We start from the raw sequence: 13,706 nt of genomic DNA on the forward strand, positions 1-13,706 counted from the left end.
AGAAGGGTGGGGATGGAGGAGAAGGGGGGAGAAGGGTGGGGATGGAGGAGAAGGGGGAGAAGGGTGGGGTGGGGGAGAAGGGTGGGGTGGGGGAGAAGGTGGGGTGGAGGAAAAGGGGGGAGAAGGGTGGGGTGGAGGAAAAGGGGGGAGAAGGGTGGGGTGGGGGAGAAGGGTGGGGTGGAGGAAAAGGGGGGGGAAGGGTGGGGTGGGGGAGAAGGAGTGGGGGGAGAAGGAGTGGGGTGGAGGAAAAGGGGGGAGAAGGGTGGGGTGGAGGAAAAGGGGGGAGAAGGGTGCGGTGGAGGAAAAGGGGGGAGAAGGGTGGGGTGGAGGAAAAGGGGGGAGAAGGGTGGGGTGGAGGAAAAGGGGGGGAGGGTGGTGGGGGGAAAGGGGGAGAAGGGGGGTGGGGGGAGGAGAAGGGGGGAGAAGGGGGGTGGGGGAGGAGAAGGGGGGTGGGGGGAAAGGGGGAGAAGGTGGGTGGGGGGAGAATGGGGGGGAAGGGTGGTGGAGGGAGAAGGGGGGGAAGGGTGGTGGAGGGAGAAGGGGGGGAAGGGTGGTGGAGGGAGAAGGGTGGTGGGGGGAGAAGGGGGGGGAAAGGGTGGTGGGGGGAGAAGGGTGTTTGAGGGAGTGGGGGGGAGAAGGGTGGTGAGGGGGAAGGGTGGTGGGTTTAGAAGGGAGGTGGGGGGGAGAAGGGTAAGAGTGGGGAAGACGGGTGGTGGGGGAGATGGCTGGGATTGACGATTCTGGGGATAGGTTGATTGAATGATGCTGGAGGGGATGCCTTCATGGGCGTTTGGGGGCATGTGCGATGCTGTGGGGGATGGCTGGAGTGGGATTTGGGAGTGTACCATGCTGTGGGGGATGCCTGTAGTACGATTTGGGGGTGTACTATGCTGGGTTGGGATTTGGTGGCTGTATGATGCTGGGGGGACTGTGGCGTGGGATGTACGATGCTGGGAGAGGATGCCTGGGGTGTATGATACTGGAGGATATGCCCACAGTGGCATTGGTGGGGGTGTATGATGCTGTGGGGAATGCCTGTAGTACCATTTTGGGGGGTGTACGATGCTGAGGGGACGCCTGCAATGGGGTTTGAGGGGTGTACGAAGCTGTTGGGGATGCCTCTGGTACCATTTGGGGGATGTACAATGCTGTGGGGATGCCTGTGGTGGAATTTGGAGGGGAGGGTTGCATCATGCTGGGGATGCTTTACATTTATGACCCCTGACCTGTTTTATACTTACCTTCAGGAGCCTTCTATCGCTGCTGCACTGGTCGATCTACGGCGATTTGTGATCTATCGGCTGTTTCATGGAGTTCTCCAGAGGTCACAACCCAATACAACTCTGAGAGCCTCGCTCTGGCTCTTGTAGCCTTGCTCTGGGAGCCTCGCTCTGGCTCTTGTAGCCTTGCTCTGGGAGCCTCGCTCTGGCTCTTGTAGCCTTGCTCTGAGAGCTTGTCATCGTTCCGAGCTTGTGACTGGAGCGGTGCTAAAAAAAAGCCTGAAAGCTCTGGAGGGTGAGTATAATACAGGGGGCAGGGAACTTGCATGTAAAGCAATGATAAATGCTCTAAATTACATGAAAAAAACAGAGCTCTCTTCAGTGTAGGAGCTTTTTTCCCATTACAAGCAATTGCTTACTTAGTTCAGGTTATTTGGAGAATTTTTCATGTGTTTGGAGACAAATCTTTTTTTATAAATCTTTTCTAATTTCTCGGTGACCTCCTATTAGAGTGTTGAGTGCTGCAAGGAGAGTTTTCACTTATCAGTGTTTTCATACACCATAAATGTGACACAAATAAATATCTCCTCCGCTCTGTATTGCGTCTGTTGTGATTGATTCAGTATGACAATGCGCCTCGCTGCTCTAGCATTTACCCTGAAAATAGAAGTCTTGAAACTACAAAGACTGGCGGCAATCCAACCAAAAAATGTAAAGAGCTGGTCCACTACTTGGTGCAACCCTTCTTATTCCACATTTTTGCTTATGCTCACCTAAGCTGCCAATATGTTTCCAGCTGTGTTGGCTCACGTGAGATTGTCACGCCAGCCTTTCTCCCAATCAGCGCCAGCTTCACTGTCTTTGCCTTCAGACAAATAAGTAATCAGCTGGTGTGACATACCAACCTGAGTGCCCTCACCCCTAGAACGACCCTGGCAGAGGAGGTGTTTCGGATTTTTATTTTAATGGCGCTTTACATAGATCAGTAATGCTGTCCCCATTGGGGCTCACAATCTACATTCCCTAACTGTATGTAATTGGAGTGTGGGAGGAAACTGGACAAATACCCCAAAGTCCTGTGTATAAGGCCCTGTGCGCACTGGAAAATGGAATTTTCTCATGAAAATTCCGCAGGTATTCAAAGATTACCGCACCCGCGGTAAAAAAAACGCGGAAAACCGCATGCGGTTTGCTGCGGTTTTACCGCAGTATTGTTTGCGGTATTGCCGCGTGCGGGTTGGTATGTGCTTTATTGCATTCAATGCAATAAAGCACATTGAAAAAAAAAAAAAGTCATTTCATTCTGAGATAGAGAAATAGACAGAGGGATAGATAGAAGAAAAGATAGATAGACAGACAGAGGGATAGATAGATAGAAGGATAGATAGAGGGATAGATAGATAGATAGAGGGATAGATAGATAGATAGATAGATAGATAGAGGGATAGATAGATAGAGAGATAGAGGGATAGATAGAGGGATAGATAGAGGGATAGATAGATAGATGGAGGGATAGATAGATAGATAGAGGGATAGATAGATAGAGGGATAGATAGATAGATAGATAGAGGGATAGATAGATAGATAGAGGGATAGATAGATAGATAGAGGGATAGATAGATAGATAGATAGATAGAGGGATAGATAGATAGATAGATAGATAGATAGATAGAGTCCCTGTGAGCACACGCTGCATTTCTCACGGTCGGTAGTGAGTTCACATTACTGGCTGTGGGAAATGCCCTGGAGTTACCTCTGCTGTCTCGCTGCGAGGCTGCATTCAGCGCTGTGTCTGTGACAGTCGCGGCTGGATGTAAGCAGCGCAGGACGCCGGAGCTGTGGATTACGTCGGAGCTTTGTTTCGGGAGGGGTTAATAAAAGGGTGAACGAGGCTTATTTGTGTTTTATTTAAAATAAAGGATTTTTCTGTGTGTTTTTTCACTTTACTTACGGGTTGATCATGTCAGCTGTCACATAGACGCTGCCATGATCAAGCCTGGAGTTAATGGTGGTGATCCGCCACCATTAACCCCTTGTATTACCTTGACTGCCACTGCTACACGGCAGCAAGAAGAGCCGGGGACACTCCGGTAGTGCCGCATAATGCATGCGACAGTCCCGGGGCAGCTGCGGCTGATATTCTCGGCTGTGGGAGGTGGGAGTGAGGCGGGGGACATTAACCCTGCCCCTCTCCCTCCCCAGCCTGAGAATACCGGGCCGCCGCTGTGTGCTTACCTCGGCTGGAAGGTAAATATGCAGCAGAGCCCACGTGTTTTTGTTTTCTATATTTCCGTTTGATTTCTATGTGTGTTCTATGTGTCTGTGTGTGTGTGTGTTCTATGTCTGTGATGTGTGTGTGTGTGAGTGTGATCTGTGTGTGTTTACTCTCTGCACGGCTTCCTCTTCCTGTAATGACATCACTTCCCTGCAAACCGCAGACAAGCGATGTACATTACCGGAGGTAAACCGCGAAATACCGCAGGGAATAACGCAGGAAAACGCAGTGAACCGCATAGAATTTGCTGCCTGCGTTATTCCCTGCGGGATTTCACGATTACATTGTAGTCAATGGAGTGACATCCCGCAGCGACGTGCGGAAAAGAATTGACATGCAATTGTTTTTGCTGCGGGAATTCCGCAGCAAAACATGCAGCTGTCAAAATCCGCCCAGTGCGCACAGGATTTTTTTTTTCCCATAGGTTTTGCTGGTGATTCACTGCAGAGATGTTATGAACATTTTCTGCAGCGAAACATGCAGCAAAACCGCAAAAAATCCGCGGCAAAATCCGGTAAGTGCGCACAGGGCCTAAGGCCTTCACACATTGGTGCAATACACAAATATTTTGTACTGATGTGGTGAAGGGGTGTGTGTGTCTCTGCTGTCCTTGTGACATCTAGACAGCTCACAGAGAGGATAAGCAGGTATTCTGTATTTTCAGGGACACGGCATTTCCCACATGTCAAACGGACCACATCCTTGTGACAGCTGTGTTGCCCTCTGAAAACAGACATGTCGCTGTGTAGAGCACACGGACTAATGTCCATGTGAACACAGAGCCATTGATTTTACTGGGTCTGCATGTGTCCGTGTCTCTGGTACATGTGAAAATGGACGTCACACTTACCGGAAACACGGATGTGTGCAGGAGGCCTAAGGCTGGGTTCACATTGTATTTCAGCTCCACGTCAGTGGCTCAGTCGGGGCTTGCATCTGAAACCCTGGAGAAACCCAGATCTGCTCATTTTAGTTAGGCATAAAAATGCCATTGACCATGTCTTTGTGTCCATCTCAAAGAGGCTGATCTCCCTGAAAATCTTGTCCAATAGCACATATGGTATGGTGTGATGGAGCCAGTGGGAATCAAACTGTGAATTTGGGCCTAATGCCAAATGAAATTTAACTCCTCTGTTGACAGAAGCACAAGAGATGGGAAGGTCTAGGCTGAGGCGTTGCAGCAGAAGATAAAGGAATGGCCGTATTCATACAACATCGCTACGAGTCCAACTATTGTGACCATGAAAAATAAACATCACTTGGCAGTGAGACCTAATTGTTATAGGACTGAAGTAGCAAGAAGACATCCAGCCAATAAGTACTGCTTCCGGTCCTCGGTGCATTGAATATGCAATTTGCATAATGAGCAGGGGTCGGAAGGAAGTGACAGCAGAAGCAGAGACAGCAGTGCTGGAGAAGGTGAGTTTAGAAATTCATTTTAGTTCACAGACACGTGGCTTTCTCCGGCATGTGTCACACAGATCACATCAGTGTGCATTCTGTGCGACACACGTGCAGCCCGAGAAAAACGGACATGTCTGTGTGGAGCACATGTATGCTCCACACGGTCCATGGGAAATCACGCACGTGTGTGCAAACCCATTGATTTTAATGTGTCTACATGTGATCGTGTCTCTGGTATGTGTGAAAACAGCCGTTACACGTACCGGAGACACTGATGTGTAAAGGGGGCCTGACTGAATAATTCTAGCAGAAGGTTCATGAAGTCTATTCCTTCACTTGTACAGTCCAAAGAGCCTTGTATCACATGAAGCCATTGGAAGGTAGAAAATGATACACAAGCTCCAACTCTGCAAGGTACAGGACAGTTAATATCGGATTGTTCATGACCCCTCTCGTTAAAATTGCTGACCTATGTATGCCAGCAATATCATTTTAGGCACGTCTATCTGCGCACATGTTGAGTGGCAGGGCCATTTGAAATGGCTGCCTCCTTCCAGTAAATTGCATAGTGCTCGACTGTCCTAAACAACTTCATTGTATCATCTAACGCAGAGTTCTCAAATACGCGGGCCACATGCAGCCACGGAGGCTGCTTCTTGCGGCCTGCGGCCCCCTTGATGATCGTGGCCGGTGCAGAGGCCGCAGCAGTCAGCGCTTTATTTCAGACGATTTTCTGTTCCTGCGCAGAGTCAAGCTCTGTGCACAGCTATGCAGCCGCCAGTCAATCAGAGATCACTAGGTGAAGCGTATGACGTCACCTGCTGCCTCTGATCGTCCGGTAGCTGCCTGTGGAATATTTGTGCATAGCTTGACTCTGCGCAGCGCGTCTGAAGTAAAGTGCTGATTGACTGCGGCACCAGGTGCACAATCACCAAGGGGGCTGTGAGCCACAAGAAGACAACACAAGGGAACAGAGGTCAGCTAGGTGAGAAGGGCGGTGATGTATCCTGCAGCCCCCAGGCTGAGTTACGGGGGTCGCAGTGCTCGGGCTGGCAGCCGCACTTTCCTGGCTGCTAGCAGTTAAATCCACGCCTGCATATAGCATTCACTGCTTAGCGCTGTGTCTAGGGCAAGTTCATCTGTGGGCAGAGCTTCCGTCCCACAGATGAAGAGAGGAGCCGAAGCACCAACATCCTGCCGAGCTGTCTGTACCCCCCAACCCCAGTGTTGCCTGTATACCTTCCCATAACTGTCTCCCCCAACCGCAGTGCTGCCTGTATACCCTCCCCAGAACTGTCTGTCCCCCCAACCGCACTGCTACCTGTATACCCTCCCAGGACTATCTGTTCACCCAAACCCCGGCACTGCCTGTATACCCCCAGAACAGTCTCAACCCCCAACCTCAGCACTGCCTGTATTCCCCCAGAACTGTCTGTACCCCCCAACCCCAGTGATGCCTGTATACCTCCCCAGAACTGTCTGTCCCCCAACCCCAGCACTGCCTGTATAATCTCAGAACTGTGTTTCCCCCACCCCAGTGCTGTATACCCCAAGCTCTTTGTGTGTGTGAAGAATGGCACAATAGGCGAGACTTCTACAGGTCATTTCAACATGAAGAGGACCAGAAAAGTGGACATTAATGCAAGATGAGCACCAGCGTTGGCACACTTGTAAAACAGAACAATGATGGACACATTACTACAGGATAAGGACCAGGATGGGGTACATTACTTAAAGATGATGACCAGGATGGACATTTTTTTTTTTTCTATATGTGGCCCATATACCCAGCTAAGTTTGATACCCCTGATCTAGCAGCTGTTCTTTTTGTCATATACAGGTGAATGAAACATCTCTAGAATACCAAGAACAGACACTACTAAATCAGCGGTGCTGTGCAAAATAGAACAACCACTTACAGCTGTAAATTAAAGTGGGACTTTGGTGGTGACAACACATCTCTTTCTACAGGATAATTAAGAAATGTGATAATCTTTTGGTACAACTGAGACCACTGATATTCAGAACGAATACCTTTTATTTAGTTGGAATGGCAGTCAGCGTGCTGGACTACTACTCCAGTCTTCTGTGTGGCTAGGCTTCTCCCAGCAGTCCTATAAAGAATGGCAGTGAGCGTGCTGGCCCAATACTCCATTCTTCTGTGTGGCTAGGCTTCTCCCAGCAGCACTATAAAGAATGGCAGTGAGCGTGCTGAACCAATACTCCATTCTTCTGTAGGCTATATGCCTGTAATCGTAAACTAACTCCTCCACCAGCTAACCATACACTGAATGCAGGTAGCAGCGGTTTTACTAACGAAAAGACAGTATGTAGCCCTCAGAAGACCTTTTGTTTTAATGGTGCAACAGCGGTATACAGTTGCCGCTATACCAATTCAATGCTGCCTATATGCCGGCTCTAATGTCAGCTCTCCCTGCTTCAACTCTTCCTAAACTGATTCCAGAGAATAGTGTGCCGAGCAGAGAGCGGTGGGCCGAGCAGAGAGCGGTGGGCCGAGCAGAGAGCGGTGGGCCGAGCAGAGAGCGGTGGGCCGAGCAGAGAACGGTGTGCCGAGTAGAGAGCAGTGGGCCGAGCAGAGAACAGTGTGCGGAGTAGAGAGCAGTGGGCCGAGCAGACAACAGTGGGCCGAGCAGAGAGCAGTGGGCCGAGCAGAGAACGGTGTGCTGAGTAGAGAACTGTGCCGAGCAGAGAACGGTGTGCCGAGCAGAGAACGGTGTGCCGAGCAGAGAGCAGTGTGCCGAGCATCACGTCACTAGGTCTTACATAAGACCTGATGAAGCAGTGCGGACCACCAATCACATTAATGCCAGTGACCAACATGTTTGGCTGTCTAAAAGCCGGAAAAATGCAGGGCGGACACTCAAACGAGTGTTTTGAGCATCCCGATGCTCAGTCAAGTATCGAGCAGTTGCAAGCATGCTCACTCATCATTAGTCCTAACTAACATACCTAACAGGAGGCCATACATTCTGCTGGATTCAATATTATATACCTAACAAGAAACCATACATTCGAATTTCCTCACATATACAGTACACCTGGAAGGAGCCCATACATTTGGATGTCCTCATTCATATATACCTGGAATTAGCCTATACATTCTGATGTCCTCATTAATATATACAGTATCTGACAGGGGCCATATATAATGTCATCAATATACACCTGGAAGGAGCCCATAAATCTGAAATTCTCAGTAATATACACCTGGAAGGAGCCCATAAATCTGAAATCCTCAGTAATATACATCTGAAAGGAACCCATGCATTCTAGCGTCTTCAGTAGTGAGTCAGCTAGAATGTACGGGCTGCAGTCAGGTCCTGGAAGGAGCCTGTATATCTGAAATCCTCAGTAATTAGACTGTGACGCCTTGCGGGCAGGGTCCTCTCTCCTCCTGTACCACTCCTCCTGTGTACTCTGTCTTGTATTGTTCATGATTATTTTACTTGTTTTTATGTGTACTCTTTTCACTTGTAACGCGCCATGGAATAAATGGTGCTATAATAATAAATAATAAAATAATATACAGTTCCTTGCGAAAGTATTTGGCCCCCTTGAATTTTTCAAACTTTTCCCACATTCCAGCCTTCAAACATAAAGATAAAAAATTTAAATTTTATGGTGAAGAATCAACAAGTGGGACACAATTGTGAAGTTGAACAAAATGTATTGCTTATTTTATACTTTTATAAAAAGTAATAAACTGAAAACTGGGGCATGCAATATTATTCGGCCCCCTTAAGTTAATACTTTGTAGCGCCACCTTTTGCTGCGATTAAAGCACAAGTTGCTTGGGTTATGTGTCTATCAGTTTTGCACATCAAGAGACTGAAATTCTTGCCCATTCTTCCTTTACAAATGCTCGAGCTGAGTGAGATTGGATGGAGAGCGTTTGAACAGCAGTTTTCAGCTCTTTCCACAGATTCTCGATTGGATTCAGGTCTGGACTTTGATTTGGCCATTCTAACACCTGGATACGTTTATTTGTGAACCATTCCATTGTAGATTTTGCTTTATGTTTTGGATCATTGTCTTGTTGGAAGACAAATCTCCGTCCCAATCTCAGGTCTTTTGCAGACTCCAACAGGTTTTCTTCAAGAATGGTCCTGTATTTGGCTCCATCCATCTTCCCATAAATTTTAACCATCTTCCCTGTCTCTTCTGAAGAAAATCAGGCCCAAACCATGATGCTGCCACCACCACCATGTTTGACAGTTGGGATGGTGTGTTCAGGGTGATATGATGTGTTGCTTTTATGCCAAACATCTGTGACACCCCTGAATCTATCAGGGTATCACAGGGAACTGCACTCCTTTCTCTTCTGGTGCAGAGCTCAACCCCCCATGGTTCTGGGATCCTAACTGTTGGTATTGCTTCCATCAGCATCCAAATCCTAGCCACACCTCACACCACACCCTGTCAGGTATACCAGTGGGTGGTCTAGCTGGAAAAGTGCCACCCGCCTAGGGGTCAGGCAGACTAGTGGGAGGGAGATAGTCAGAATAGAGTAGCCCTCAGAGAGTGAGGACCTGAAGGGAGTTGGAGCTCCCTGGGATAATTTGGCTAGGTCGCAGACGGTGGTCTGGGACCGGAGGATTCGGAGACCCGGTGTCAGGGTATTAGAGAAGGGTGCCAAGACTTAGTTTTGGAGAACGGTCGGCAGCGGAAAATCTAGTAACTGAACCAGTACCAAGCATGGCGTGGTACTCGACCCTAGATCAGGGAGAAGCTTCACGCAACCTGATAATTAACCTGTAGAGGATAGTCTCTTTATGAACTTTCCCCAAGAGATTAGAGATTGAAGGCACCAACACAACGAGGGGGATAGGGCTTTCCAGCTTATGCGGCCCACTGAAATCCCAAGTGTTAGCCATCGAGAGCACAGCTCCTCTATTTAAACATAGGGAGCGGGACCCCGACCGCTTCAGGCCAAGGGGTCACTCAGAAACGTCTAAATACAGTGAATGGAAGCAGGTCCAGAACCATCAGCAATACCTACGGGGATAGATTCCCGGACGAGCTCCCTCGAGTGGCGGCGGCACCCAGAGACTTGGTTTACTCCTGTGTCAGAGTCTGCTAAATGGTCGCACTACATCCACACAACCTGAGTGAGTACGCTGCTTTCCCCTGAGTCTGCCCGTCTGGCCTGCACCACGCTCCTACCCGTGGGAGGGAACGTCATCTGGCTGCTCCACTCAATCTCCCCCAGGTGCTAGCATCGGCAGTGGCGGTCTCCCCTTACTGCGATTCTTGGGTGGCGTCACGAACACTAATCCCCTGTAAATAGTCCCCTTTCATTTTTGAGTGACCGCAAGCCCCCAGGTCCGGAGACCCTCGAGCCACGGCAAACCCGGATCCGAGCAGTCCGACTGCTGCAGGGGCGGTACACATCGTTTGGCATTGTGCCCAAAAAGTTCGATTTTTGGTTTCATCTGACCAGAGCACCTTCTTCCACATGTTTGGTGTGTCTCCCAGATGGCTTGTGGCAAACTTTAAACAACACCTTTTATGGATATCTTTGAGAAATGGCTTTCTCCTTGCCACTCTTTCATAAAGGCCAGATTTCTGCAGTGTACGACTGATTGTTGTCCTATGGACAGACTCTCCCACCTCAGCTGTAGATCTCTGCAGTTCATCCAGAGTGATCATGGGCCTCTTGGCTGCATCTCTGATCAGTCTTCTACTTGTTTGAGATGAAATATTTGAGGGACGGCCGGGTCTTGGTAGATTTGCAGTGGTATGATACTCCTTCCATTTCAATATGATCGCTTGCAAAGAGCTCCTTGGGATGTTTAAAGTTGTGGAAATCTTTTTGTAACCAAATACGGCTTTAAACTTCTCCACAACAGTATCACGGACCTGCCTGTTGTGTTCCTTGGTCTCCATGATGCTATCTGCGCTTTAAACAGAACACTGAGACTATCACAGAGCAGGTGCATTTATATGGAGACTTGATTACACACAGGTGGCTTATATTTATTATCATCAGTCATTTAGGACAACATTGGATCATTCAGAGATCCTCAATGAACTTCTGGAGTGAGTTTGCCGCACTGAAAGTTAAGGGGATGAATAATATTGCACGCCCAAATTTTCAGTTTGTTTTTTTTTTATAAAAGTTTAAAGTAAGCAATAAATTTCGTTCAACTTCACAATTATGTCCCACTTGTTGTTGATTCTTAACCATAACATTAACATTTTTATCTTTATGTTTGAAGAATGAAATAAGGGAAAAGACTGAAAAATTCAAAGGGGCCGAATACTTTCGCAAGGAACTGTACACCTGGAAGGAGCCCGTACATTCTAATGTCTTTAGTAGTGAGTCAGTTAGAATGTACAGGCTGCAGTCAGGCCCAGGAAGGAGTCCGTACATTCTAGCTTCTGCAGTAGTGAGTCAGCTAGAATGTACGGGCTCCTTCCAGATCATGACTGCAGCCTGTACATTCTAGCTGATTCACTACTGACGAAGAGCCTAGAATGGGACTAGCGGCTAAATGATTGAAAGGCTAGAATTCGCATTGCTTACTGCACAAGCGCCGCTACCGCCTCCTCTCCTGTTGATCCGCCCGCCTGTTCCTGGCTGCGTTCCCGAGCTTCGCGCACCCACCGCCTGTCATGCACCTGCTGGGAAACTCGCCACTTTTCAAGACTGCAGTGGAGTGCCACAGAGATTAACCCTTACACCGCCAGCGTGGCACAGTGATTAACCATTATACCGCCAGCCCACCGGGAAACCCAATATTCAAGGCTGCAGTGGAGTGTCACAGTAATTAACCCTTACACCGCCAGTGTGCCAGTGATTAACCCTTACACCGCCACCCAGCGGGGAAACACACTATTCAAGGCTGCAGTGGAGTTCCACAGTGATTAACCCTTACACCACCAGCCCGCCGGGAAAGCCGCCAAATTCAACTTTGCAGTGTAGTTCCACGGTGATTAACTCTTACACCCACAGATGTATACAGCAAGCTGTATACAAATCGGGGGGCTGTATACCGTTAGGGAGGAGGAGAGCTGTATACCGTTGGGGAGGAGAGGGTTGTATACCGTTGGGGAGGAGGGGAGCTGTATACCGTTGGGGAGGAGGGGAGCTGTATATCATTGGGGAGGAGGAGAGCTGTATATCCTTGGGGAGGAGAGCTGTATACCCTTGGGGAGGAGGGGAGCTGTATACCGTTGGGGAGGAGGGAAGCTGTATACCATTGGGGAGGAGAGTTGTATACCCTTGGGGGGGAAGGGGAACTGTATGCATTGGTGGAGCTTCATATGGAGAAATGGGAGGACCTATATACCGACACATAAGGGCTGGATACATGGGGGGGGTCGCATGCATGGGGGGGTCGCATACGTGGAGTGGCTGCATTCCGCCAGGTCCGACGTAATCCTCATGCGGTCCCTCGATGCTTTCAGCTCTGCTACATGAAGCTGACAGGAGCGGTCGTAAAACACTGCCGCTCACTGTGAGCTCCACGCAGCAAGTGAAGTGAATCGCGCTGTTAGCGTGGACGTCACTCAGTTAGTGCCGGTGTGTACGGTGATGATGGGTGCAGTAGTGCCGGGGTGTGTACAGTGATGATAATGGGGGCCGTAGTGCCAGGGTGTGTGCGGTGATGATGGGTGCGGTAGTGCCAGGGTGTGTGCGATGATGATGGGTGCGGTAGTGCCAAGGTGTGTGCGGTGATGATGAGTGCGGTAGTGCCTGGGTATGTGCGATGATGATGGGGGCGGTAGTGCTGGAGTGTGTGCGGTAATGATGGGGGCGATAGTGCTGGGGTGTGTTGGTGAGGGGGGAGATAGGGCCGGAGTGTTTGCGGTGATCATGGGGTGTGTGCGGTGATGATGGGTGCGGTAGTGCCGGGGTGTGTGTGGGGATGATGGGGGCGGTAGTGCTGGTGTGTGCGGTGATGATAGGGGCGGTAGTGCCGGTGTGTGCCGTGATGAAGGGGGCCGTAGTGCACATGTGTGCGGTGGTGATGGGGCCGGTAGTGCCTGCGTGTGTGCGGTGATGATGGGGGCAGTAGTGATGGGGGCGGTAGTGTCGGTGTGTGCGGTGATGATGGGTGCAGTAGTGCCAGGGTGTGTGCGGTGATGATGGGAACTTTCTCTCGGCTAAAGAAAACTAACGCAACGTGTTATTTCACAGGAATCCGTTGCCTTTAGTATCAAACTATTTACAACGCATCTGTCACATCCGTCTCACAACGCATTGTGACGGATGCCAAACAACGCAAGTGTGAAAGTAGCCTTAAACAAGCACGCTCCAGCAGGTAAACAACGTGCTTGTCCCGAGCACTAAGCGCCCATGAAAAAGCGGTACTGTGAAAGCCACCTTAGAGGGCTTTCACACTAGCGCTTTCACTAGCGCTTAACTCTCGGTAAAAGCACCCACTTCTCCACACGGAGCGCCCCCGCACTATTCAATGCTGTTAAAAATGCCCGCTTTTCACGGCGGCAATTTAAAATCTTTTCCTAGGTTCTATATTCCAGCCAAAGTGCAGCAATTAGCGATGGAAAAAGCGCTCATGTTAAATTAGCCTAAGGCCTCTTTCACATCAGCACTTTTCAGAGCGCTAATTGCTGCGATTTTGCAAGCGGCGATTTGCGCTCGCAAAAGCGCTTGGTGAATGTTTTTTTTTTTAATATTGCTTCCTATGGCCTTTTAAGCCCTAGCACTTAAAAATCTTTGTGCCATGACACTATTTTCCACTGCCAAGTGCTGGAAAAGTCCAAGTTCTTCAAGCTCACCGGCGCTTCTTTGAACACTTTTTAGAAGCGTTTTGCTAGGT

Source organism: Anomaloglossus baeobatrachus, chromosome 5 (genome assembly GCF_048569485.1).
Source record: "Anomaloglossus baeobatrachus isolate aAnoBae1 chromosome 5, aAnoBae1.hap1, whole genome shotgun sequence".
In the NCBI taxonomy this organism is placed as follows: Eukaryota; Metazoa; Chordata; class Amphibia; order Anura; family Aromobatidae; genus Anomaloglossus; species Anomaloglossus baeobatrachus.